This window comes from Lepisma saccharinum, chromosome 19 (genome assembly GCF_977018435.1).
Source record: "Lepisma saccharinum chromosome 19, izLepSacc3.1, whole genome shotgun sequence".
NCBI classification, from domain to species: domain Eukaryota; kingdom Metazoa; phylum Arthropoda; class Insecta; order Zygentoma; family Lepismatidae; genus Lepisma; species Lepisma saccharinum.
The window spans coordinates 64,161,508-64,187,985 of NC_139247.1; positions in this window are offsets into that span (position 1 = coordinate 64,161,508).

The window sequence follows — 26,478 nt, forward strand, 5'->3', positions numbered from 1 at the left end:
AAATGCACAAAAATGACAACGAACAACGGAAGAGCCATCTATTATTGGTTAAGCAAACCATCAACTACTACGCACATTTAAAAAAAGGGCTATTAATAGTATATTGCTGTAACGTAACTGCCTTCAGCAAGCACAGTCACAGAAGCTAACATAAGGTTTTGCCCACATTCGACACACACACACATGGTCCCAGCAATTGGCCAGGCAGAGAAAGATAACCCAATGACGGTTACAACGGCATAATGGCTAATGCGATTATTAAAATCCAATAAAGGACTATTTCGATTTGATCTGTGTTCGGAGATTCGCCCTCTTTACTTAATAACGTTTATTGGCAATTGATTTGAATGAAGGCCCATTGTCGATAGGGATATCAGCGGGGTGTAAATTCCACAGATAATTTCATGATTTCTGCCTACGTACGTACAACTGCAGATGCGGCATATATAGTGAAGTGTGAACTGGGAATATTTAAGTTTAATTTACTGTGGAATAAGTGAGCCTGGACATATTAAACAAGCGCTGTAGAAAAAATTACAAGCTACCATAATTGTCGAAGACCATGTTGGATAAATGAATCAAAAATAATGGAAAGGAATTAAATGAATGCACAGGCTATTGAAAAGAATAATATCCAGATGGGGTAGGAAAACACGCTGCATGATCTCTTTCTAACTGTAAAAGAGGCTTACGTGCGATAAATCCATAACATCACATGGAAACATACCATGACATAAAATGCAAATTTAAGGCTACATGCGAACTTAATCAATGTGAAAACTGGTCTACTTCTGGCAGGTTGGGCGAATATTAGCTTATTGTGACACGATTAGCCTTATTGGCCAGCTGGTTACAAAAGTAAAGCAATGGAAACGAAGTATTAATACAATGTGAAGCAATCTTTCTTACTCAAGTGCATAAATAAATATACATAAAAATTGCAAATAAAAAGCATGATGATAGGAAAAAGGATACCACCCTGAACTTCATGAAAGCTGTACATGTATGTTTATTAGATTTGGTATTTTAAAAGCGAGTAGGTTTGAAGAAGAGAACGTGGACTGATAATATGCTAATAAACAATAAAAATTTCAAGTTGTAAATTTGAATAGATCATTTCATGCCAAATCAATCAGGAATTGTCCCTCATAGTCTTCGATCTTGATGTTATTTGATTCAGAAAATTTGCATTACTTAAAGCGCGACATCTGTGAATGGATTTTGCAATAATGTGATTATTTCGTATTACACGAGGGTTGTTCAAAAATTGATTTTTAAAAAAACAAATAGGCAAATTTTCAATTATTCATATCTCGGGAATGATTAACGTTCTTGGGTTCGTTGTAAAGAGGAAAAACAATAATAGCATGCTATGAGATGATCGTATATTGAAACTTATTAACTTTTTGAACACACTGTTCAATTGATCAAGCTTTGAGTTTGAATAGCTCAAAACATCATTCTTGCTCGTTTATCATCAAATAAGAATGAGAAATGGGATTGAAATTTGTCCTTCACCAGCAATGAACTGAGCCACAGTTGGCACAAACTAACTTTTCATTCGTGTTACAAGGAAGTAAACATTTACTGTTCGGGGAGAAGTTGATATTTAATTCTTGGTATTACTAATTGCTCATTGCTGTTGCCATATTTCGATCCACGCTCTTGAGAGACGAGATACGGACATGCAATGCATGGAAACTGTATTGCAGTGTTCTACCGATTATATAAACTCAATTTGACATGCTTTTAGTCATAGGCGGAGTTTCGTCCGTCCCCTTGAGGGGCTAACTGGGGCTAACATTATTCATAGACGTTTCTTAGCTGGGGCAAGGGGGGTACTTGCCCCCAAAATTTTTAGGTTTACGAATTTTTTTACCCCGTGTGGCCTGAAGAACAAAGAAATAAATAGTAATTTTTATGATTTCTCAAATGTAACAGTTATTTAACAAAATAGTTCTGGACGCTATTTTTATGGGATGGAAATTTTTCGATTCTACCCCCCAAAGTTAGGCTCCAAGTTCGATTCTGCCTCCCCCTCACCAAAATTAGGTTACGCCCATGACATTATTTATGCATTTATTTAACACATGAAAATTTCGTGATAAATTTTATAATATTTTGTGCAGTTTCTTTTCTTAATTATTTTGTGCACTTGACGTATGTGTTTGGGGGGGCTAATGCCTGGTTCTGAAGGGCTTAGCCCCTTACCCCTACCCAATTACGCCCATGCTTGAAGTTGTATTATTGATCTTCAAGTGAAAAGGATCAATAATGCTACAAATAATCACGTTAAGTGATTTAGCTGATTTATTAATTAGAAAAACATTTGTTAGTGGCTGGAAGTTGCGAGAAAATAATCTCTCGTTTATTGCAAGATTGCAAGGTAAAGGCAAATTCATAACCAATTGGAGCAGTTTACGTCATTATTACAACCCATCATGGAAGTACAGCGCCACATTTCAACCTGGTGGCGGAAAATTGAACTATCTTTCTTTTATCGCCATCCTCTTCCCCATGGTCTGTATAGTGGATTTACCAAATTTCAGAGTTCTACGATGCCTCAAACAGGCTACAGAGGGCTCTGAGTTGGGTAATTTTAATTCTGGCCACCCGGTATGTCAAAATGCGTGTACATGCAACAATCGCCAACAATTTGTTACGGACAATTTGCAAATAGAACTATTGCCTTGCCGAACTCCGACGCCAGAAACCGCGGGTTGGAATCCACGCCTGGGTATGAGTATTCGTAATGAGTGTCCCCTCATCCTCATCACCGCGATTAGCGAAAAGTGACAGAAAAGCTATGTGAAATAACAGAAACAAAGAATAAAACTATTTTAAAAGTAAAGATCTAACTTTTCGCGAAATTATAATTTTTCAGGTCCTTAACTTTGAGGTGTCTAAACTATCGTGCATCGAACACTGTCTTGCATAAATATACAACTCAGTTATTCGAAAAGTCGTTTTCCCCGCAAGAAAAAAACCCTAGCCATTTATAAATAGATTCGTAATAGTTCCCAAACGAAAATTTTTAACTCAAGAGTTGTATAACGTTTCATGATACAGAAAAACCACACCCTTTGGTGATGTACAAAGAAAACTACAAATCGGCTTTAATTCTTGATGGCAAAGAACTCATAAGAAGATGGTTTTCCCCAATTAATGAAATCTTATTATCTGCCAAGTTATTTTTCTTGGCGAGTTCATAAACGTGTGTAAAAGTGGCAACTTTCATCTTTGGAAGGGATCCCTAATTAGTACTACGTGAAAATTGAAAAAGGAAATACATTAAGGTTCATTTTGAGGCGAGGCCAAACGTCTGACACGACCTAAATGAAGATTAAAACCACCTGTCTTTGTGAAAACAAGCTTGATCTGAAATCCAGTATATTCAATTCAAGAGCGTCGTTATAAAGCGTGTAGTTGGAGCGCTTTCAAGCTTCTTAAGAGATTTGCCCCCCTTTCCCCGTCGTGGCATCGCATTGAGAGAACAAAGTGAATCAGAAATCAGCATAAAGCTTCCCGGAAGTGTTTTCTAGTTATTTCTACTGTACGGACATGAAAGGGTACATTAAGTTGTCAATATGGGTGTTTCAAGCTCAAGATACCAATCGATAATCTTCGAATTAATTGCTTAATAACAAGGAATTACGTATTTAAAAAAGGAAGATTCTATTGGCTCTGAACACTTAGAGATCACGTGACTATTAATACGCCTGTCTTTACGTTCAATTAACTTTGGTTTAAATTAAAAGTTAGCTCCCAGCACATAAAAGCTCTTTCTCTCAACTAATTTTTTGCTCTGTAAGATTAGCACTGCTTCTATTTTACATAACCACAATTGTAATTAGCTTTATTGCAGAGAGACGTAACTACGACATTATTACGAATTGAAGGACGAAATGATATGCAAAGTGAATTTTCACGGACACTGAGCATCTAAATGTACCGTAATGCAGATTAAATCGGTATGTAGTCCTCTTTCAACAGTGCATATTGACGTGCTGTGTCCACATGTCTAAATTACAATTGCTTCCCTACTTCCATATTCGGCTACAAGATCGTGGAATAAATTTCCTCTTTTCATAATATCCCTCACCAATCGTAAAAACTTCACTCTAAAAGCAGCTAAAACCATATTTTCACCTTTAGCCTGACTTGACAACAATTAGCCTAATATTTTCTTTATTGTTGTCTCCCCAATTCGCCAATCCTTGACTATAGTTTGCTCTTATTCATGTCTTCATATTCCTGCTATCATCTTTATTTGCATTAATGTTACCTAAATAACACCAAGCACAATTGTGCCTATTCATATGGATATTTTTTGAGTGGATTTGCTGTGTAAGACAGTCATTGTCCTCACTTCCCTGTCGATGTCGTATTCGGCCTGTTTGTGTTTCCTTCATAATATAGAATACACAGTGCGGCAATTTGAAATCGGGTCTGGTGCTGTAAAAAGTAAACAAGCGTTCACAGGATGTTACTTACCAGGGATCATTCAAAGTAGGATTCCCGGAATTCGTTTTGAGTAAAATCATTGTCGTAGCCTTCTTGACATCATCAAAGTAGGAACCTTTGAATGCAGCTTTTAGTTTAGGAAATAGAAAATAATCACACAGAACCAGATCCGGTGAATAGGCCAGGTGTGACAACACACAGATCACCTTTCGGGTCAAAACGTCCCTCACAATCAGAGCCTTGCGACTTGGGGAATTGTGATGAAGCAGACGCCAGCTGCCATCAACCCGATACTCGAGCCTAACAAGTGTTATTCCTTGCATCAAACGTTTCAGTATCTCAAGATAACATGCATCAGTAACAGTTTGTCTGTTATTTGATCTTCAGTAATTTGTCCTCACTTTCTCAACCCATTCCGCTGTTCTCATCGTTCTTGTTGCACCCGGATGCTCGTCGTTTTCAATTGGCTCCCGTCCTTCACGGAAACGCTTGTGCCATTGAAATACACGAGTACGGGATAAGTAATTGTCCCCATATACTTTCTGCAACATGTAAAATATTTCCGTAGCAGTTTTACTCAGGTGTGCAGAAAACATGATGTTTGGTTATTGTTCCACGTTTAAATGACGACGCACTTTCATGACACTTGCCCACACTCAACAGTGCCACATGTAACGATGTCGCTCAAGATCAACGAGCTCTGCATGGATTATTCGTGAGATAGCCTTCACATGTTCGCACCACAGAACACTTGCACAGTGGCGCCACCTACCGAGCAAAAAAATCAGTCCTGATTTCAAATTGCCGCACTGTGTATATAACCATTGTTGTTAGGAGGCAGACTAGTTGCAGACTGAGCCTTTAATAAGGAATAGTTGAATTGAAATCTCTTATCACGTTTTCTGCTCTCCCTTCATTCTCTAGTACGCATCCACCTTTGGTGCTTCCTCCTCGGTCCACATTTCTGCCTACCTTTTCCTGTGCCTCCTCTAAATTTCCATCAACATCTCATTTTCATCTCTACTGATTTGGCTCAGTTTCCACAGTTTTACAATTTAGAATTGTTATTTCTTTACTAACCCCTATTCTCCTACTCTCTCTCTATTATACGAGTATTTATCCATCTTGCTTAGTTTGATCCTTTCACTCAAATATTTGCTAATAGATATGGAGGATAGTGGTTTAGCTTCTTGGTATCTCTCAGAATTTGGTCACTTTTCACTCTAGTACACGAGACACCTGCCTAGCAGATATATGGAACGTTATTGACTAGAAATGTTTAGTACCTTGATAACAATATTAAAAATAAACAACAGAAGCGTCAATGCGCGATGCTAGCACAATCTTCCGTTCGAAACGGAAGTGCATTATGATAAGAAAAGCTTTCAACGTGATCTCCATAATTCAAAAATCTGCTCCATTAACCAAGACGTAAGCCTATTTCAGAGAGAGAGGTTGAAGCTAATGATCAGGCTTACCATCTCGGTGAGCTTTCTCCACAATCTGCAGAAATGTTTCCTTACGTTTGTTTCCACGCAACGCTTCACCCATAACGGAAGTAGAACTGACGGGCCGGAATGCTTGAGATAGTCTTCACACTTCTAGAATGTTTGGCTGGAGGAGGGTAGGAATTGGAGAGGGCCTAAAATTTATCGCGGAAGGTTTAATTCAATTTGCTCTTCGTTTCGGCAAGATGGGAATGTCAAATTTGTATCAGTTCGATATGAAGTTCTTGCTCATGCAAGTGTGAAGGTTGCTGAAAAACAATCGACCTTTTTTCCATATTGTTACGAGAATTGAGAGAGTTAAATGCGATCTTTGAGAGAGTACTGGAACGATGTTCCTGTTCATTTCAAGAGGGAATTGCTGTCAACATAGAGCTCTGGAGAATGTTTCAGAGCTCGATCTCGCTATAGAAATCGCGGGTTCGAATCACTGCCTGGGCATGGGTGATTTTTGTGTGTCCGTTCATCAACTTTATCCAATCATTTATTTCATTTGGTTTATTTTACTTTGCCTTTTCTGCCACTTCTTGGGTGCTTCGGCGCATATGGTCATTTTGCACTCTTCAATGAATACGGGGAAATAGACCCTTATCTAACTCTCTTACCTAAAAGTTAAAAAAAGGGATTTAAAAAGCACCTTAGGAAAAGATAAAAGTGCAAGGTTGTAAAAAGACTTGCACTTTACAAGCACATTAAAACTGAAAAAGAAGTGATGTGAGTGAGGGGACAAAAATAAATTTTATAAAGAATTTGGAAGACAGAATTAAGAAAATATGCACGAAAAAAGAAGAAAGAGAGCAAGATAGAGAGCCTATGGGAGCAGCTATAAAAGAATGGGTACGAGAAGGAAGACAGACTTGACGTAAACAGACGAAGATAGAAGATAAAGAAACAGGAGAGGGGGAAGAGAAAGAAAGGAGTATGGGGAAAGCCACAGAGACGATAAGCAAAGTACTTAGAAAGGCGGGCATAAGAACATACAGAAAGGGAAGCCGCAGCATTTTAAGGATAGCGAACAAGAAGAAGGAAGAAAACAGAGAGGAGGAAGAGGAGGAGATTATATATGAGGTTCGGTGCAAGGAATGTGATAGTGTGTACATGGGGGGAAACAAAAAAGAGACTGAAAAACAGGTTGAAGCAACATAAGGATGACGTAAGACTAAAGAGGGAGAAAAATGCTATTTTCAAGCACACAAAAGAAACGGAACTCAACATAGAATGGTAGAAGGCTATGAAGATAGGGAAGGGAGAAGAGAGAACTAGTGAGAAAGTAGAAGGAGACGAAGGAAATTGAGAAAAAAGCAGAAGAAATAATGAACTGGAATGGAGGCTGAAAATCAACAAAGAATGGAGTGTTAGAAAGAGTGGAAAGCATGAGAGAAAGGAAGGAGGAAAGAAGAAGGAAAAAGAAGGGAGGAGGGAAGGAGTCCAGGAGATAAGGAACCTGTCTATGTCCAGAAGTGGAGGAGTTGATAAGGCACAGACTCTCACCAGGTACCTGTCAATCACCTGTCAGGTAGAGTGTATATTACCACTCGGGAATTCCTGATAGGAAATGTTCTAAGATAAGGACTGGTGTCTTTGTGTTGTTTTGTGTTTGGACCCTGTCTGGGAGGGTATATATACTAGGGACGTTCAATATACAAGTTTCCCTGTGCTATAAAATATTGTATAAAGCAATGCTATTAAAAAGAAGCACATGGTTGACAAGCGCCATCCTTCGTCTACAAGGAACAACAATCGATTCGTTATCAGAGGTGAAGGCGCATGCGCTCAAGGGCGAAAACTAAATGCTTATTCGGAAAAAGCGGGCTCGCGTCATAAGGAGTTCAGAAGCATGGACTTTGTGGAACGAGGATGAACAATTAATGCTGACCGTTATTGTCGAACATTGGATAAACTGAAAAAAACGCAATTCGACATAAGCGACCAGGTCTCCTGTCAGCTAGTGTCATTGACGATAACGCTCGCCCCCACTCAGCAGTGCAAACACAACACAAAATTGAAGATTTGGGGTGGGAACGGCTGCCCCACCCTCCCGATTTAGCACCGAGTGATTTCCATCTTTTTCCGGTGTTAAAGTCTGAATTGAAAGGTTACCGTTTCGGAACAGATGAAGAAGTGAAGCGTAATGTGAGAATAGTGCTCAATAGCCAGAGCCCTGATTTTCTTGCAACGGGTATGGACAAATTGGTGCAACGGTGAGACAAATGCCTGAATCTCTATGGGGATTATGTGGAGAAGTGAGGAAGGATCCTCCTACACATGTATGTATAGTTTTCTAATGTATCTTAAAAATAATTTTATTACAGCATATGGAAACTTATATATTGAACGACCCACATATAAGATGATGATGCTTTGTATCTTTCATCAATCTATTGTGAATATTCGTCTGAAGAATACCCTGCTAGAGGGTGGAAACGTTACCTTTTGTAGTGTATATATTTTTTATACTATAAATTCTGCCTTGGTGAGTATTAATATGTTTTATTAACATGGAAGCAAGGCTTAACAGTGTTAACATTAAAAAGGTAAGATTATACTAAACACTTCCTCACAGACTGTGGAAGAGACCAGCTCTTCTCAAAAACCTAAAAACCTTTGATAAAACACTCTCAACAGGGGAAATAAGCAATTGGTAAGATTACAAGTCGGCCTAAAGGAAGCAAAATCGACAATCGCGACGATGAGTATGAGTGATGATGAACTAAAGGGCACTCACAAAGAACACCCAGGAAGGGATTTAAACCTTGGCGTCGTAGCCCTGTGCTAACAACTCCCTCACGGAGGTCGGCTCATTTGATTATCACTCATCTTCATCGTCGCGACTAGCCACAGAAATGCGACGTAAATAACAGAACTACAAATACAGTATCTTTCCTAGACACATCTTGATACGAACATGCGCTGCTGTGCTCTGACCATTCCCCTTTACTCATTCAATGTGGATTTGTCCGTTGTGTGTTAATACATAAGTAATCGTATGAATTGCAAGCGAAATGAATCGAATGCAAACCCGCTCGCTTGAAACTATTATCGTTAAGAATTCAATTTCTGTTAAATTAGCAAACGTTCGGCTCGTGTTTCTGTGGCAAGCAGAAACCTACCGTGACAGTATTGTTAGATTAACGTGCTACACAAGTTTCAGCTTAGACTTGTGGTTGTGGCTAAGGAATTGATTGTAAAATCTGTTCTGGCTGTACCTAAATTTAGATGTTCTGGCGCAGGGTCTCTGTTAGAGGTCCAGGGACCCATAAATTCCAATGGGTTCTATTGGGTTCCGCTGTAGGACAGGAACCTATTTCTCTCCCACAATTTAAATTCGGTCCAGTTGCGTATTGTTTCATTTCAATACGGAACTTGAGCCCTATTTAAACTGATCCGAAAAAAAATGTTCCTCGACCGCATTCAAAATGTTCCGGAAATAAGGTTCCTGGACCTAATAGAAATACTTTACAGATAAAAAGGTTCTTTACGGTCCACAACGCATTTACGCTTGCTGATTTTCTCTCCTGGACCGGAATTGAATTTATTTAAAATTCCTGGAACTTTAAGAACCCTGCTGTTAAACTCTCATAGATTTTTTGACAATATTTATCTGGTTAAGTCTTGTGTAAAAATTGCCACGTTAAGTAAAATTAACCAGTACAGCCATTGAAATACGAAGCATTATTGTAGCACAGAAGCTATAATATAGACACGCCAAGAGGATGATAGAAAAATTGTCCTGAAGGGGTACAGAAATTCGAATCTGGAAAACTGGTTTCAAAACAATTGTTCGGAGCCACGGAGAAACAATGGCGTATCAAATGGAGGATAATGGGGCTGCAACTTCCCATCGTAAAATATTAAAAATTGAGTGAAAGATCTGAGGTTGATGAGACCAGGGCGAAATCACCCCCAGGGGCGAAATGATCATTCGTAATTTCTGCTCTATTAGTGCTACTATCGTGTGGGCAATTCATGTACAGTGGGATTCGTTAGTATTGCTCGGCAAATTGTCCATGACTATTTTCATTAATTTTTCTCTTACATCCCATGTGTGTTTAGTCGATGGATTTGTATGTATGCTGGTGCAGAAATTGTGAACAGCTTGTCTTGAGTTTTCTTTTAATTCTTGAAGCTCTTATTGGGTCGAATGAAGAACATGGTGATGGACAATTTGCACGGTAATACTTATGGATCCCACTGTACTACATCTTCAGTTGAGGTGAAGACTGTTGGTGAGAGTTGGATTCTCTGACTTTTTTTTTCTTTGATTAAAGTTTACGGGGAAAAAAATGTTATTAATGTAAGGGAAGTGGTTGTTTCTTTTTTCAATACTGTATGCAGAGAATAGTAACGCTGAAAATAATCACAAATATTTAGGTGTTTAAAGCATATGCTTTGTCCTGTTCATTCAAGATTCTATTCTGTCGTGGCATTGCGTTTTCTGTGGTAACAGAAATTGACGCATAATGATCCCTCTAAGGAACCAGGGCCCGGCAAAATCCCTGTGGGCCCTCTCAGTCCCCTTCCGAAAACACGTATTCGGCACCTTCTTTCCTCCAACTGCTCACAATAAGTGTCCGGTTGAGGAAAATTGCCACCGCCTTCTTGGAAGTCGCAGTCAGGCTCTACAACGAGCTATAGTTCTGATAATGATAATTGAGAGTGTATTCACTGCAGTGATATGTTCTGTCCATGGCGACGGTTGGAGCATGTGTCAGATGTGTAAACAATGGTCTCACGAACAATGTGGTGTAGTGGATGATGACATTGGCTTTATTTGTGATTTCGATAACTAATACAGAGATTTCATCATTTTATTTAATTGCTGTAAGAAACTTACTCAACCTATATAAGCCTGCCTGTTCTGTATTGTATTCTCTCTGTGCCTTCATTTAGTTCTGTACTGTTTCATGGGCGTGCGCACATCCATCTATGGGCTTGACGAAAGTTCAGTTGCGGAAAGAACAACTACATTCCGTCCCGCTGTGAAACTCGGTATTGATGCGTAAGATTGGTCCGGACCACCAAAAATCTCACTTCTTCGTACATTCGTAATTTTAGGCGTCATACCTCTCATTCGGAAATTATGTTTCAGGAAAGTCTAACAAAATTCACAGCTCTTCTTAAACTAAACTTTCATTACACGCACGCTTGTGATTTGAATGCACATATGTTTTCGTGCAGGAGATTCGAAACAATCACATAATTTATGTATTTTTAATGCATGAGCAATTTATTCTACAGCGAGAAAATGCTTCTTCCGCTGCTGGACCATTCATAGGTTTGAAAGTGCTTGATCATTTTTAAGGGTAAAATATATTGTATTTCCGGCGATCAGATCTGATTTTATACTGCAATTATGGTCTGTTGTGTATCATTAAAACGTCTGACAAACTGAGGCACTGTAGTGCTGCCTCCTAGAGGAAGACGCAGTAAACTACTGTTATTGTGCAATAGACTGCAAACAAAGTTGGAATGCAGTTTCGTTAATATGTAAAGTTTTACGTTCTTTGTGAGTTTTACGAATAAATGAAGTTTATCTTGAATACGTCTGTGATTACACTGCAGAACAGGCACAAGATACAAACAGAAGGGAAACCAACAGACAAGTTACGATGTGTGGAAAATCGTAAGTAAGAATTGTCGTGTTCAAAATGTAATGGTCGATATTGCTGCTACAACCATTTTTCGTCGTCTTCTTCTTCTAAGAGATCCAAACCCAACAAGCCTATCCTAACCACCACAGTTTATTACGACCCCAAAAATTTACCAGGCAATGAAAATGCTTAAAACAATTGTAGCAGCAATCACTAACGATAATCATAATAATAAGAAGAGGAAGACTAAGTAAAAGAGGAGTAGGGGGAAAAGAAGAGGAGGAGATGGAAGAGGAAGAGGAGGAGAAAGAAGAAGAAGAAGAGGAGGAGAAGGAAGAAGAATAGAAGGAAGAAGAAGAGGAGGAGGAGAAGGAAGAAGGAGAAGAAGAGAAATATAAGTTAAATCAACTTATTTTTATAATTGAGTGAGCTACAGATACAAATAGTATGTAGTTGCAAAGTTCTATTCAGGTACAAATTAAGTCACCAGTTTCTCTCTCAAGACTACCTCGAAAAGATTTCAGGAGACGATATTAAATATGAGCTTACAGAAACCTCCCCCCTTATCTTGTTCAAAAGATTCTTTCGAGAACCGCTAACCGAAGTTGCCAGAAGAGATTTTCATCTCACCTAATCGACTGTATCATTCCGCCTCCGAAATCAATTTTTAGAGCAGAGTTGGTAAGGCAAAAGGGAGGTAGGGGGGAACCTTTGGGGGGGGGGGGAGGCTGCTCTACCTCATTCAAACCAGGCAGCTTCGTCCGTTGTTAAGGACCTGTGCTTGAAATACCCTCCCCTGCGCTTTTCAGCCCGATCCTCTCCATCCGGGAGTCAGGGAATAAGGGCGGGAGTTGCGGGAGGGCAGGATCTCAACGGAGAAGACGTGAAACGCGAGAGGATACGAAGATTGTTTTTTAAGAGGAGTAAGCTCTAATGATTTTCCGGAAACCGCTAAATGGACGTTGACAGAGAAGACGGGGGAGGGGAAGGGGCGCAGGGAGTTCGTTAAGGGCGTCCGGGGTCGAGACTTGTTTGTGGATGTCTCGATGTGCGTTCGTACACATATGGACGCGAGTCTCTTGAACCACTTTCCAGCATGAAAGAGCCTGCACAATGGAGCATGTGCCTGGTAAACCTTAAAGTCATTATTTTTGCAGAGTTCCTCACTGAGCAAAGCGATGACGGACATTAAAAAGGTGATCATTCGTTCAGCAAGGTACTGAGATGCAGAATACAGTCTCCTTTGTGATTGATTTGGCTTACTTTACTTCGCCACTTTTGGCTAATCGAGAAGATGACGATGAAGTATGATTGTGTTAAGTACACTTTAAGCACACAAAGGCTAATCGGGACTGGACCTACAGTTTAAAGTGAGACCCGAACCACTCTCCCAATAGCCTCCACCGGGTATTAAACCAGGGGCCCCTTGATTTCAAGGCGACGAGAATATGAAGTATGATATGATGAAATATTATACACGAAGGGACAATCAAAACACGTGGACAGCACACAAGTCCGTTTAGAGGATTGTACTGGCCACGGGGCCAGACGCCAGACCCTCGTTAGTCTGCAAAACGCAGTACAGGATACTAGGTAATGATATGATGAAGGGACACCCACAAAGAACACCTATGCCCAGGCCGGGATTCGAACCGCAGACATCTGTCATCGTAGGGCACTACGCTAACCACTCCTCCACGAAGGTCGGCTCACAGTGTGATTCGTCCTAGGAAAGTATCTTGGGAGCAAGTATTCGAGTCTGTTTAAGTCCACTTTATGCACAGATAGGGTAACCGGGACTGGACCTACAGTTTAATGTGGAATCCGAAACACTGTGTGCCTTCAACGGGTATAGAAGCCGAAACCCTTTGATTACAAGGCGAGGACGTTACCACTACGCCATCGGGGAGGTGCAGAAAGTATTTGTTGCTATTGTGCAATTCAGAGAGAAGAAATTCAAGGAACAGAATGTTACAATTATCTGAATTTTAGGGACAGTGGTTCTACATTAGCATGCAATGATAACTGGACATTGTCTAGTGCTTTTAAGTACTTATTCTTGCGTATCTCCGCGACGTAGTGGTTGGCACAGCACGCTATAACTTCAGGAGCCGGGTACGAATCCCGGTCATGTAATTGGTCTTCTTTGTCCCTTCATCATATCATGACTCATCCTGATTGTCGCGATTAGTCAAAAGTGGCAGAAAATCGAAGTAAAATAAACCAATCAATGAAGGTTTGAAATAGAAAGAAGCTTTCCACTTGTTTCAGCAAGAAGAGTTCTAAATGTCAGGCCCGGATTTTGATGACATTTCATCTTTTAAGTGGTCCAACGTAGACATTGCTAACTAGTACAGAAATCCTGAACACCCTCCTCAGGTTCAAAAAATGTAATTTTTTGGGGTCATTTTTTGGTCAATTTTTAAAAATTGCGTCATTTTTAAGTCATTTTTTAAAACAATTTGAGTCATTGCACGCTGAAACATAAGAAGTTCAACAATTTATGTTTTGTCTGAATGTTATCTTGAGGTACTTACTCTGTGTTTAACTACCAGCGCAACAAAGCCTGTCTGAAAATCGCGAAATGCAACATTGTCGAGTTTTTATTCACAGTCCATACAACACACCAAGGTGAAGAAGCAATTGTTAAATTGTTTGTCTTGGAATATAATATATACTATTTTCAATAAGCAGAATAAGTTTTGTACGAATTTTTAGGTCATTTTACAGGATTCTTGTTGTCATTTTAAAGGTCATTCTTCAAAGATTTTGAGGTCATTTTACAGGATTTTTGTTGTCATTTTAAAGGTAATTTGTTAAAGACTTTTTGGTCATTTTACAGGATTTTTGTTGTAATTTTAAAGGTCATTTTTCAAAGATTTTTAGGTCATCAAAATCCGTAATTTTTGCATCGCTAGTCTAATTACGCACGTGAAATATAACAAGGATCCTTGGGGATAGGCCTCTAACGAAAGCCCTTAGGAAATCCATGCATGACGAACTGAATGGGTTGCTCTTGTTCATTTCGTTCACAGGCTTGCTGTTTGAGGAAGGGATACGTAGGATTTTCCCGCGCTTGCAGCTGCTCGGGAAACTGACACAGTACTGCCTCATCGAAATGGTTTCAGACAGTCTGTGTGCGGCGGTCTGCCTTCCTGGTCGCGGCGGAATGTTTGGTCAGCGAAGAACGGAAGAAGTGGGTCAAAACAGGAAAAGGCAAATTAAGCGGAAACACTTCCACAGAGAGGGAAGCGTGGGGAGAATCGACGGAAATAGGGGCACGGGGTCAGTGGTAACAGGAATGAAGGGGAAGTGGTGGAAACGGATTGAATGCACTTGGGGTGGGGGTGGACAAAGAGAGAGAGAGGGATTGCAAACAAGAGAAAGTGCGAAGGACTGAAAACAAAGGAGAGAATGAGAGCTAAGGGAGAAGGAGAGAAATAGAGATAGGGAAGGATAGTGAAACAGTAGGACGAGATCAAGGAGAAAAAAAAGAGTATGGAGATGACGAGAGTAAGATAATAAACGTACGTGTATTTGTGTGTGTAGAAAAAGATATATGAGACTCATAACGTTAGATAACAAGCAAGGAAAACAGAATGAGTGTAAAAGGAAGAAGAGGAAAACGTCACTGAATGAGGGATAAGTGAATGGAAGACACGATAGAGAGAGAGAGAGAGAGAGAGATTGATTTATTGAGTCTTGCTTTTAAGTTCTCTTTTATGCACAGTGACCTAATGTGGGATCCAAACCACTATGTGCCTACTTCTCGCATCGAACCCGGGATCCCCTGATTACAAGGCGGCGATGTTACCACTACGCTATCGTTGAAACCTCAGAGAGAGAAAAAGTAATGACTGACAAGGGAGGTTATCTAAGTGTCCCCCTCTGATTTCCATGAAAATTGGCAGGTGTATAGAGATACGTGTTTTTGTGTTTCAGCTAAAAAAACTGTTTTAGGGGGCAAACACCCCCCCTCAAATGTCAAGATGAGAAGAAATTGAATTGGGGATCTGACCCCGGAAACACGTAAATATGGCATAGGAAGAAACAAGGAGCATAGGGCCCCTCTATACACCTGCCAAATTTCATGGAAATCGGAGGGGGACACAGGGGTCAGATCCCCACGTCCATTTGTCCTCATCTTGACATTTGAGGCGGGTTTTACCCCCTAAAACAGTTTTCTAGACGAAACAAAGAAACACGTGTTTCTTCCGGTGGGCCCCTCTATACACCTGTCAAGTTTCATAAAAATCGATGGGGGGCACAGGGGTCAAATGCCCACTTCAAATTGTCATCATTTTGACATTTGAGGGGGGTTGCCCCCTAAAACCGTTTTTTAGCCGAAACATAAAAACACGTATTTCTTCCTTTGAGCCCCTCTATACACCTGCCAAGTTTCATGGAAATCGGAGGGGGACACTTAGATAACCTCCCTTGTGAGAAAGATCAGTATTCTTTTCTTCATAAATCATCTTGTCCGTATGTTCATCTTTTAATTCTATCCCCTTGATGTCCTTCCTAACATTTCGTCCCATTTTATATGCACTTAAGTACTGATAAGACTTAGTAATTTACTTAAAAACGAATAGATATTAAACCAACAATGTATTTCCTTTGACAGAAAAGTGCCAGGACTGATTTTTTATTCTTTACCTGTGATATTTAAACACAAGAAATGGGTGTTATTCAGTCACCTGATATGGTGACTTGGAAGTGTTTCCATGTAAACACACTAGGTGGCAGGGCTGTGCTTAGCAGCCCACTGTTTGGCTTGTTGGCGGATTTAGTTGGAAGTTACACAAGTGTCGTGATGGACGTGCATTCCGAGCAGAGCGTTAACATTAAGTTTTGTGTTAAGCTGGGAAACCCCTAGTGAAACATGGAATATGATACAGCAAGCATTTGGTGACAAGGCATTATCGAGAAGCCGTATCTTTGAATGGCACAAAAGGTTTCAGAAGGGCAGAGATTCAGTGCAAGTTGATCCCATTTTTTCATACTAAAGGTTTGGTGCACCATGAATATCTGCCTGAAAGACAAACGATAAACAAAAACCTTTAAATTGACGTCATGAAACATTTGCGTCAAGCAATTCTGCGGCGCCGTCCTGATTTGTGAGCATCTGGGCAGTGGTTCTTATTGCACGACAATGCAAGGCCACATACTGCGTTATCAGTCCAGGAATATCTGGCCAAGCATCGTATCTCTGCTCTACCACATCCCCCATACTTACCCGACCAGTTACCGTGTGATGTGCTGAGAAGCATCCTAGATGAAGCTTTCCCTGCTTGCTTCCATGACTGAAACGGTGGCAGCTGTATATAGATAGCAGAGGGGACTATTTTGACAAAACCTAGGACCATTAGTTACTAAATTGAATAAATTATTTTCTACGAGCTCAGTCCTGGAAATTTTCTGACAAAGGTTGTAGAACAAGAATTAACAATTAAAATTATTATATAGAAAGGGTGTATTTTTTTATTCGCAATTCATTTATGGTTATAGCATTTTTCACTTCCTTATGAACGACGATGCAAGGTATGTTCTTGAACAAAGATTTAATATGCATAAATATGGGATACAGTTAGACTTGTTTATTATCGAAAGCAATTTCATGCTCGCATGTAAAGATGAAGTGCCTTAAGGTGCCATAACTTAAGACTGAGAAAGCTTGTGCTCAAGGTTGTCTTTGTTCAAAACACTAAAGTAATTATGAGCAAAGAGGTTCGTCGTTTAACTGCTGTGAACAAAAAAATAATATATATAGGCATATTATATTTACTGGGTATGAGGTTAAAATGTGTTATAATCAGGGCCAGAATTTTGATGACATTTCATCTTTTAACTGGTGCAAGGTAGACATTCCTAACTAGTACAGAAATCCTGAACACCCTCCTCAGGTTGAAGAAATGTAATTTTTTGGGGTTATTTTTTGGTCATTTCTTTTTATTTTTCGGACATTTATTAAAATTTTGCCTCATTACAGGAACTTTGTTGTAATTTTAAAGCTCATTTTTCAAAGAATTTTAAGTCATTTTACAGGAGTTTTGTTGTAATTTTAAAGGTCATTTTGCAAAGATTTTTAGGTCATTTTACAGATTTTTTGTTGTAACTTTAAAGGTCATTTTGCAAAAAGTTTTACGTCATCAAAATCCGGGCCTGGTTATAATACATACTATTATGATTATACGCTTGAAGCCATAGCAGCTACTTGTTTTCATTATCAACTCTCAACAGCTATATAAGGAGGCAGGTTTCAACAGAAATCCACTCCAGGCAGCTCACGATATACCACTGACAAGAAGGGCAATTTTTTTAGTTTACCTGTTTTAATCCAGGTTTTAAACGTGCGGTTAAAGTCAGAGTTGGAAAATAACTAGAAGTTACTTCAACTTTGAGTTTTTCCATGTGCGATTAGCTCTTCAACTGGAGGTTGAGTGGCAGTTAACTTAATCCGTGATTTATCGGCAAGGTAACTGGAAGTTGGTAACGAATATCGAAAGATCGATCTCCACTAGACAATTTTGTATAGTCAAATTGAACGAGAAGTAATTCCATTACATGTTGCATTGGTGTAAAAAGAAGCTTGTTTTGCTTGGCATAATTCAACTGATGTGCACAGTTACAAGTCAAACAAAAGACATTCGTCACCTGGCTTTGCTTTGTGAACTTGTACTGGAGACATCTGCCCTATCGCGAAGCAGTACTACAAGTAGTATATAGATCCAGTGGCTTTAGCTTGTTAGTACTGCGTGCTACATTTTGTGCCACGAGTTCGAGTCCTACCACTCAATTGTTTTTGCTTTTATTTAATAATCCTTGTTATCGTTTATTTACCACAAATTTAACATTGATTCTGCTTTTTGCACGGTCACAAAATGTGTGTTAAAAATTGTCACTTTTTACAACATCGTCGGGTAAATATACTATGTATAAATTGCCTGCAAAGATTGAATGCTCAGGGAAAATATGTTACGTAAGCGAGTATAAAGTTTACAGTTTAGGTATAATTTCTATATGTCATTCGTAACAACATGGCCACCAGATAGAAGTTATATTTCGTTCTGTTTTGTTTTCCAAGAAGACATAAATGTTACTACGTAACACCATTTCTCGTTTTGTGAGATCGGTCTGTATTAGGGGAAAAGCCAAATGTGTAATAGTTGCTTTTGCTTCACATGTATATATCTGTAGTGCGTGGGTTTTGTATTTGCAATGTAAACTATGAATTACAACAAACGCACGTGCCTTGTTGTATGTTATCGCACTAGGTCAAACTGGATTCAAAGTGAGACATCTAGATGGCAGGATGATCAAAATTCTTCGCTTCAGTGTTGCCAACTAATTGTAAAGTACCCGAAGCTATGGTCAGCTAACCATTACTTATTTTCACATTAAAAAACCCGGCACTATGGGCGTCGCCAAAAATTTTCCTAGGGGGCGGGGCGGGGGTCGAACCTCCCCTTAAAAATATTGTGATACAGACCAGAGACATATGCAGAAGTTTGTTAAAGTGGGGTTCATTCTTTAAATTATTGTATTATCGGTATTTCAAATTATGTTATTATTGTTATTATTATTACTACTAGAAGTAGTAATAGCATTAGCAATTTTAGTTTATTTTATTTTAGCATCCAATAAGTTCATAATATGAATAATATAGTACTTGTTACAACCAAGATTACGTAATATTCACTTCTAATATTATTAGCAGTAGCAGCAGCAAACGCAGTAGTATAAGAAGCTTCAAAACATGTGAAAGTTAAAAATTAACAGAGTTGCAGTGTTGCAAGTTATGAAAGTTTCGTACTAAATTCGATATCTCAAGACCATTTTTAAACAATGACGGAAAATGAGGTGAAATAAAGTGCTTCGTTTATAAATTCCCATAAATAAATAAATGAATAAAGTAGGTGAAAATTTCCAGGGGGTGTAGCCCGATCGGTTCGACCTCCACTGCCGACGGCCATGCCCGGCACTGATTCAGACTGGAGGTAAACTATAGTTAGCTAGTAAATCGACAACTGAAATGCAACCGTTGAATGCGTGAAGTGGAATCACAGACCAATTTCCAACTGCAAAAACCTTGCAACACCACTGAGAACATTTTCGTTCTGAGGCACAAGATGTAAGGTGCTGTGTGAAGCAGCACTGCAAACAATATGTATTTATCATTAAATTGGTTTCAAGGTTAAGGCATAATAGGATTAATAAATTACAGTAAGTGTCTAACTTCATAACCTGGACATTTCTTTCGTGACCTTATGTATTCCCATACGAATGAGTGTGTTCGTGATGTACGTGTGTGTGCAAATAGTGCTCATCAATATAAAAGCACGCCGGACGGCGATCGAATTGGCACTAGAGGTCAGGCAGAGCGTGCCCAGTTGTCGGTTCATTTCACTGTGTAAATATTTCAATTGCTTCCGTTATTTTAGTTTCGAAAAATGTACACTGTTGTTTGGATAAAGTGGCATATTACTTTACTGTACAAGGCTGTGATGTGTGCCACTTTATGTGAACAGGAGTGTACATCGCGTTCATGTTCTGTGAAGTTGCAGGACTTTTAGTCGTAAAGTGTATAAACAATTTCAGCTTGTGGAGAAATAGATCAGGTGTTCCGGAAACAAGTTGCTGTGCAACATTTTTCCTTACGGCTCCCAAGGGAAAATTAAATATACAGGGAGATTCAAAAGTCGCCAGGTTTGTGGTTACATAATATGTCTAATATGGCCCCCGTTGTTGTGAATGCACATGTCAATGCGTTTGGCCAACTCAGCTTGCATGGAGTGTTTTGACAGAGATATAGAAACAAAAAAAACTGAGTGTTATATGTACGTGGGCGAATCAAAAAGTAAGTTACACCCTAGCAGTGTTCATGTACTATAGAGAGAAAATAATCACGCTTGGTGGCAGCACTGTCCGGAATGTATTCTCCCCATATCCGAAGCAGGCATGCTGCAGCAGCTTTAATATGAGAGTAGTCACCGTGTCAGTATGGTGTGTTGTACTGAGGTGGCGTCCAACATTGAGTTGCTCTCAGTCGTCCGATTTTTGTGGACACGAAAGCAATCAGAGTGAAATCCATCGACAAATCGTCGAGGTGTATGGTGAGAATGCAATGTCACACACCATGATCAGGAAATGGTGCCAGATGTTCGAAGAGGAAAGAACGAACGTGAACGACGGACAGTGTGTTGGGTAGTCTGCAACTATGAACACTTTAGACAGAACGGAGCATGTCAATGCAATCTTCTTTGTCAACCACAACGTGAAAATTAAGAGAGATTGGAAATGAATTGAACATATCCTATGGTAGTGTGTCTATGATGATTCATCACCAGTTGGGTGTATAGTAAACTGTGTGCCGCGATTGTTAACCGATAGCACAAAAGTCAACTCAATTGAAATTGGACGGAATTTTTACGCACAAGAAATAAAAAAAAACTGGTTACACGATTCGAAAGTTGCTTGGAATACCTTGGTTACTATGTCGGAAAAAGTTAAATGTTCACACATTTTTCTCCAATAATTATTTTATTTCTAATGTGTCTTGTTTGTTTTATACAGGGGTGTGTAACTTACTTTTTGATTTGCCCTAGTATGTATGGCGACTTTTGAATCACCCTGTATATACAATAAATGTTATTATCCGCATCGTTAACTAATGCATATTCTTTGACGTCATCAAATGTTAACAGTGTAGGTATTGCCAGGAATGCGTTCATATTTAATTACTGAAATAGCGATGAGGCTAAAGAAAACAACTTCCATGTCGAAAATCTTCTTCCTTTTTTGATTTTTTTTCTGTCGTTACGATTATCGTAAGAAGCAACTCTTACGATTTCTTATCTGGCGACTGAAAATCGTAAGTGAATCAGTTATGTCGAGGCGACGAGGGCAGTGCTACAGATTTCGGAAAGCAAAATATTTTCACCTTTTACCCGGAATTCGAATACGAGTTTCCTATTCCTAGAACAGGGAAGTGGTCCCAGGTTCGAATCTCGGTCTGGGCATGGATGTTCCTTGTGACGCCTCTTCATTAACTTCATCACATCATTACTCATACTCTTTCGCGATTAGCCAAAAGTGGCAGAAAAGTAAAATAAATCAAATGAATCGGATCTTAGAACAGGGACAATGCGTAAATCGAGTCTGAATTCCTGTACCCATACACATTCCCCATTTTGGAATTACGTCGTGTCGGACGTTATTAGACCGAAATCAATTTTATCTTCTTTGTCTTTGAGGGGAAGGGGACAGGATGGGAAGCAACTGCGGGAGAGGTGGGGAATTTTCTGTGAATACATCTCTTATCATGATCTAACATCCTGCCAAAATTCAAATATTTCTCTTGTTTTTCCAGACGTGGGATTCAAGTTACTAACTCTTCCCTGTCTGGAGCAAGTTTAAGCTTATCTTGTCAGTCTGATTCAAACCGAAAGTGTTGCCATTATCTGCGCTTGCACAGATTTAATGGTTCCCAGGAAAGGTTAAAATGAGGCGAAAATCTATTATTTCTATCCGAGAGTGGAGAATATATACCGGGTGGTCCAAAAGCCCAGGAACGGTCACATATCGTGAGAAATACACATCGAATCGGAAAACGAAAAAATACGTGTTTAATAAGTGAAAGAAAGCTATTCAAAGATATCACACTTGATTGCCACCCCTGCCCCCTGGGGGTGGGGCGGGGGGCAACTGTGAAGTTTTCAATAGAAACCCCCATTTTGTATTGTAGAATCGGAAAGAGGACTTCATTCCGTGTCCAACAAGTTATCAACCATCCTCCTAGTTCAATTACGAACGGAGATATGGCGATTTTAAATTTTCGCCCCCCCCCAAAAAACAGACCATCCCTTTGAAATTTTTTTGGGTTTCATGAAATTTTTACTTTTTTTCCTTCTTTTTTCGAAAGATTTTTCCGATTCTACAATACAAAATGGGGGTTTCTATTGAAAACTTCACAGTTGCCCCCAGCCACACCCCCAGGGAACAGGGGTGGGGAATCAAGTGTGATATCATTGAATAGCCCTCTTTCACTTATTAAACAAGTATTCTTTTCGTTTTCCGATTCGATGTGTATTTCTCACGATATGTGACCGTTCCGGGACTTTTGGACCACCCGGTATAAAACTTAATTTTAAGACATACCAGCGACAACAAGACTATATAAATCGCTACAAAGCTTACAACGTGCTATCCAAGATTCTCAAATTAGCAGTCCAAAGCCTGTCTTAATTGGTGAACCAGCGTAGTCACGAACTGTAACACCAAAAGGTGTCAAAGAATGTATAGGTAAGTTCTGGTAGGGAAAAGGCCAAAGAAAATATTGATACAGGTCAACCGTACAGTGTACGAATGAGTGAGGATAGTAGAAAGAAAAGCATGGAAGAAAAATTGTTTTCGTAACTCATCAGAAAGTAAAAATCATTTATGTAGTAATTTTAAGTATGTGGCGTTTTTTGCCGAATATTAACTTCAAAATACTGCACACGTGGTCGATTACAAACTTTTATTGCTAAAGAACTATGCTAGATCCAGATATGCGGTTTATTGGAAATGGTAGCTTAACTCATAATGTTTTGTTATCAGTACACTTCGACATGTGCTCCCTTTGTTGCCCTTAGAACGTCTAGGCGATACTCAATTTCTCTCCATGTCTTCGCCAACATCTCTTGCGTCACCGTCTCTATAGCATCCCGTATTTACGTCTGAAGAGTTTTGCATATCAGGAACTGGTGAACTAAACACTGTGTCCTTAACGTAACCCCATAAAAAAAGTCAAGAGGGGTTATGTCCGGCGAACGCGGTGGCCATCATATGGGAAAAAGAATAAGACAAAACAAATGTATTGCACTACTTATTGCCATAGGTATTTGCAACGCCCCTTGTGGGTACGTACTTACATGTTATTTACCACGGCTACAGATATCTTAATCTCAGGGGATAGGTTCTTTGTTTGAGAATTCCAAATAAGAAAGCGTTTTATAGCCAAGAGGATATAGTTAAATGCGGATCTATATTCTGAGAACTATACAAAATACAGAGAAAAATATATAGCGACATTGAAATATATCGAAAATTTACATCGGTTACATTCTTCTTGAAAGGAAATCTTCTTCTTTCTCTTCGTAATTATGGAAAGGCTTCTTCTTCTCTCTCTTGATTATAGAATAGGCTTCTTCTTCTTTGATTATGGAAAAGGCTTCTTCTTTTGATTATGGAAATAAGCTTCTTCTTCTTTAATTATGGAAAAGGCTTCTTCTTCTTTTCTTCTTTTGATTATAGAAATAAGCTGCTGCTTCTTTAATTATGGAAAAGGCTTCTTCTTCTTTTCTTCTTTGATTATGGAAAAGGCTTCTTCTTCTTTTCCTTTTGATTATCGAATAGGCTTCTTCTTCTTTTGATTATAGAAATAAGCTTCTTCTTCTTTTGATTATAGAAATAAGCTTCTTCTTCTTTGATTATGGAAAAGACTTCTTTTATTATTTCTTCTATATATAAGAAATCTAGTTGCGTCGTCTCGCTTCCTTTTCTTTATGCCCTATATATGTTTACTTTCCCTTTCCCCGTTTCTTTGGCAAACGATACAAGCTATACTTATATAAAGGAGTAGGGTCGACTAAACTGACACTAGCGCCACCTCCTATGTAACGACCAAAGGGGAATAACCAGGATCGCTAATAACAAGCGCTGCCAATGGCCCAGTGCGACTAAAAAGAAGCGCAACCGTAAAGTGCTTCGGGGCGTCTAATTGACCACAGCGCCACCGGGGAACGGACAAATGCAAAAGCTGACGAATGTTCTCCTCGTCAGAGAATCAAAAAGAAATTGAGATACATTTCTGAATTCATTTGCTCACTTAATAACTTTCCTAAACGTTTCATATGCGGCTATATTCTTAATTCTTTCAAATTACTATATACAACATTCTATTTACTTCTTCCATAGTATTTCGACTCTTCCTTTATATATTTCTCAATTTACTATAATATATATAATCCCTCTTCTCCGCTCTAAGTTTTTCATAATTTCCTTTGCTCTTCTTTATATAGCGTGCTGCCATCTCTCGTCGATTCCGAGAAACCATTCCTCCTTGCAACATTCATTGTGTCGTGTGAAACTGGCACGTGACATATTATTTGCCTATCTACCGTGGAAGTTGAGATATAAATATTCATAATCAGGGAAAGAATTTATGCTCACCCTTACATTAGATGCCACAAATTAGGGAAAGTCGATTTTTCATGCGCCATTTTGGTATCCATCGACAAATTTCGCTCAAATTCAACATCTAAGTCTCTAACATCTACGGGGTGTAAGGAGTGATCCTCCCACGTAGTACACCTAATTGTCAACCTCACTTCTACGTAGTACACCCTGGAATGCATTTTGCAGATAAACAAGGCTCTGGCGACTGGCCCCATGGACAGTATAATTCTGTGTCGTCCTGTTTCTTTTGTCCTTATGTGTGCTTAGTGCCTGTTTACAGCCTCAGCTTTTACTAACGGAAGTCAGAATACTTTTAAGGTATTACTTATGCAACGTTAGAGTTATTATTTGTAACAGTAAGGGGCTGGACCCCGTATAATTTGACGGGTGCCTAAGTGCTGACGCACCCAAAATTTTAAAATCAAATCAAATTGAAAACCAAATCTAACATCTACAACAATTTCAGATTAAGAGCTATTTTTTTAAAAAAAAAGTTTTAAAACCTGTAGTCTAGGCAAAAGCCATAGATACATTTTAGTGAGACTTTCGTCCGAAAATGTGGCCTAGTGATACATATATTTGAACACCATTAAGCCTTGTTTCCATGATACAAAAAACTCAATATGCTGACCAAGGCAGAAATTCATTTTATTATAAAACATGAACTAAATGTAACGTTTCAACCTTCTAGCAAGGTCTTCTTCAGACTCTGCACCAAATACAAATGTAACAAGGTACAAAACAGGACGATATATATACACAACCATTACTCCCCTCCAGACTATTAGAAAGTTGTTCTGGAACATTCTAGCAGGTGGCTTTCCCTTGTCAACTGTAATTTCACCTAAAATGCTAAACATATTTTCTTCCATCTAGAATGTGGTTGGACTCTTTATCTGATGCTCTTTTTCCTTCATTCTTCTTCCTTCTTCTCCCCTCTTTCTCTCGTCCTTTCAACTCTTTCTAACACCTAATACTAGTGAGAAAATGGAAGGAGGCCAAGGAAATAGAGAAGAAAGGTGAAGAAGACACAATGAACTGGAATGGGGGACTGAAGATAAACAAAGAATGGAAGAAGGTGTTAGAAAGAGTGGAAAGGACAAGAGAGAAAGAGGAGAGAAGAAGGAAGAAGAATGAAGGAATATCAGCTTGAGATAAAGAGTCCAACCACATTCTAGATGGAAAAAAATATGTTTAGCATTTTAGGTGAAATTACAGTTGACAAGGGAAAGCCGCCTGCTAGAATGTTCCAGAACAACTTTCTAATAGTCTGGAGGGAAGTAGTGCTTGTGTATATATATCGTCCTGTTTTTGTACCTTGTTACATTTGTACTTGGTGCAGAGTCTGAAGAAGACCTTGCTCGAAGGTTGAAACGTTACGTTTAGTTTATGTTTTATAATAAAATAAATTTCTGCCTTGGTCAGCATATTTAGTTTTTCATATATTTGAAAATATCAGGAGAACCTGGGGCGCTCATTACTTAAAACAATCTGTATTTCTTCCTCCACCTTGAATGTATTGGATCGATTATCGCAAAGTATCAAGTTGTTGTATGAAGTTTCAGAAAAATAAAATTGCTGCATTTGTCGTGGTCACAATATTAGGGACTTACTTGCATGAAAACATCTTATTGATTTTACTTGCAATGATTAAAACAAACACACACAATACCGCAGAAATTGTAATTTCAGTGTCAGTG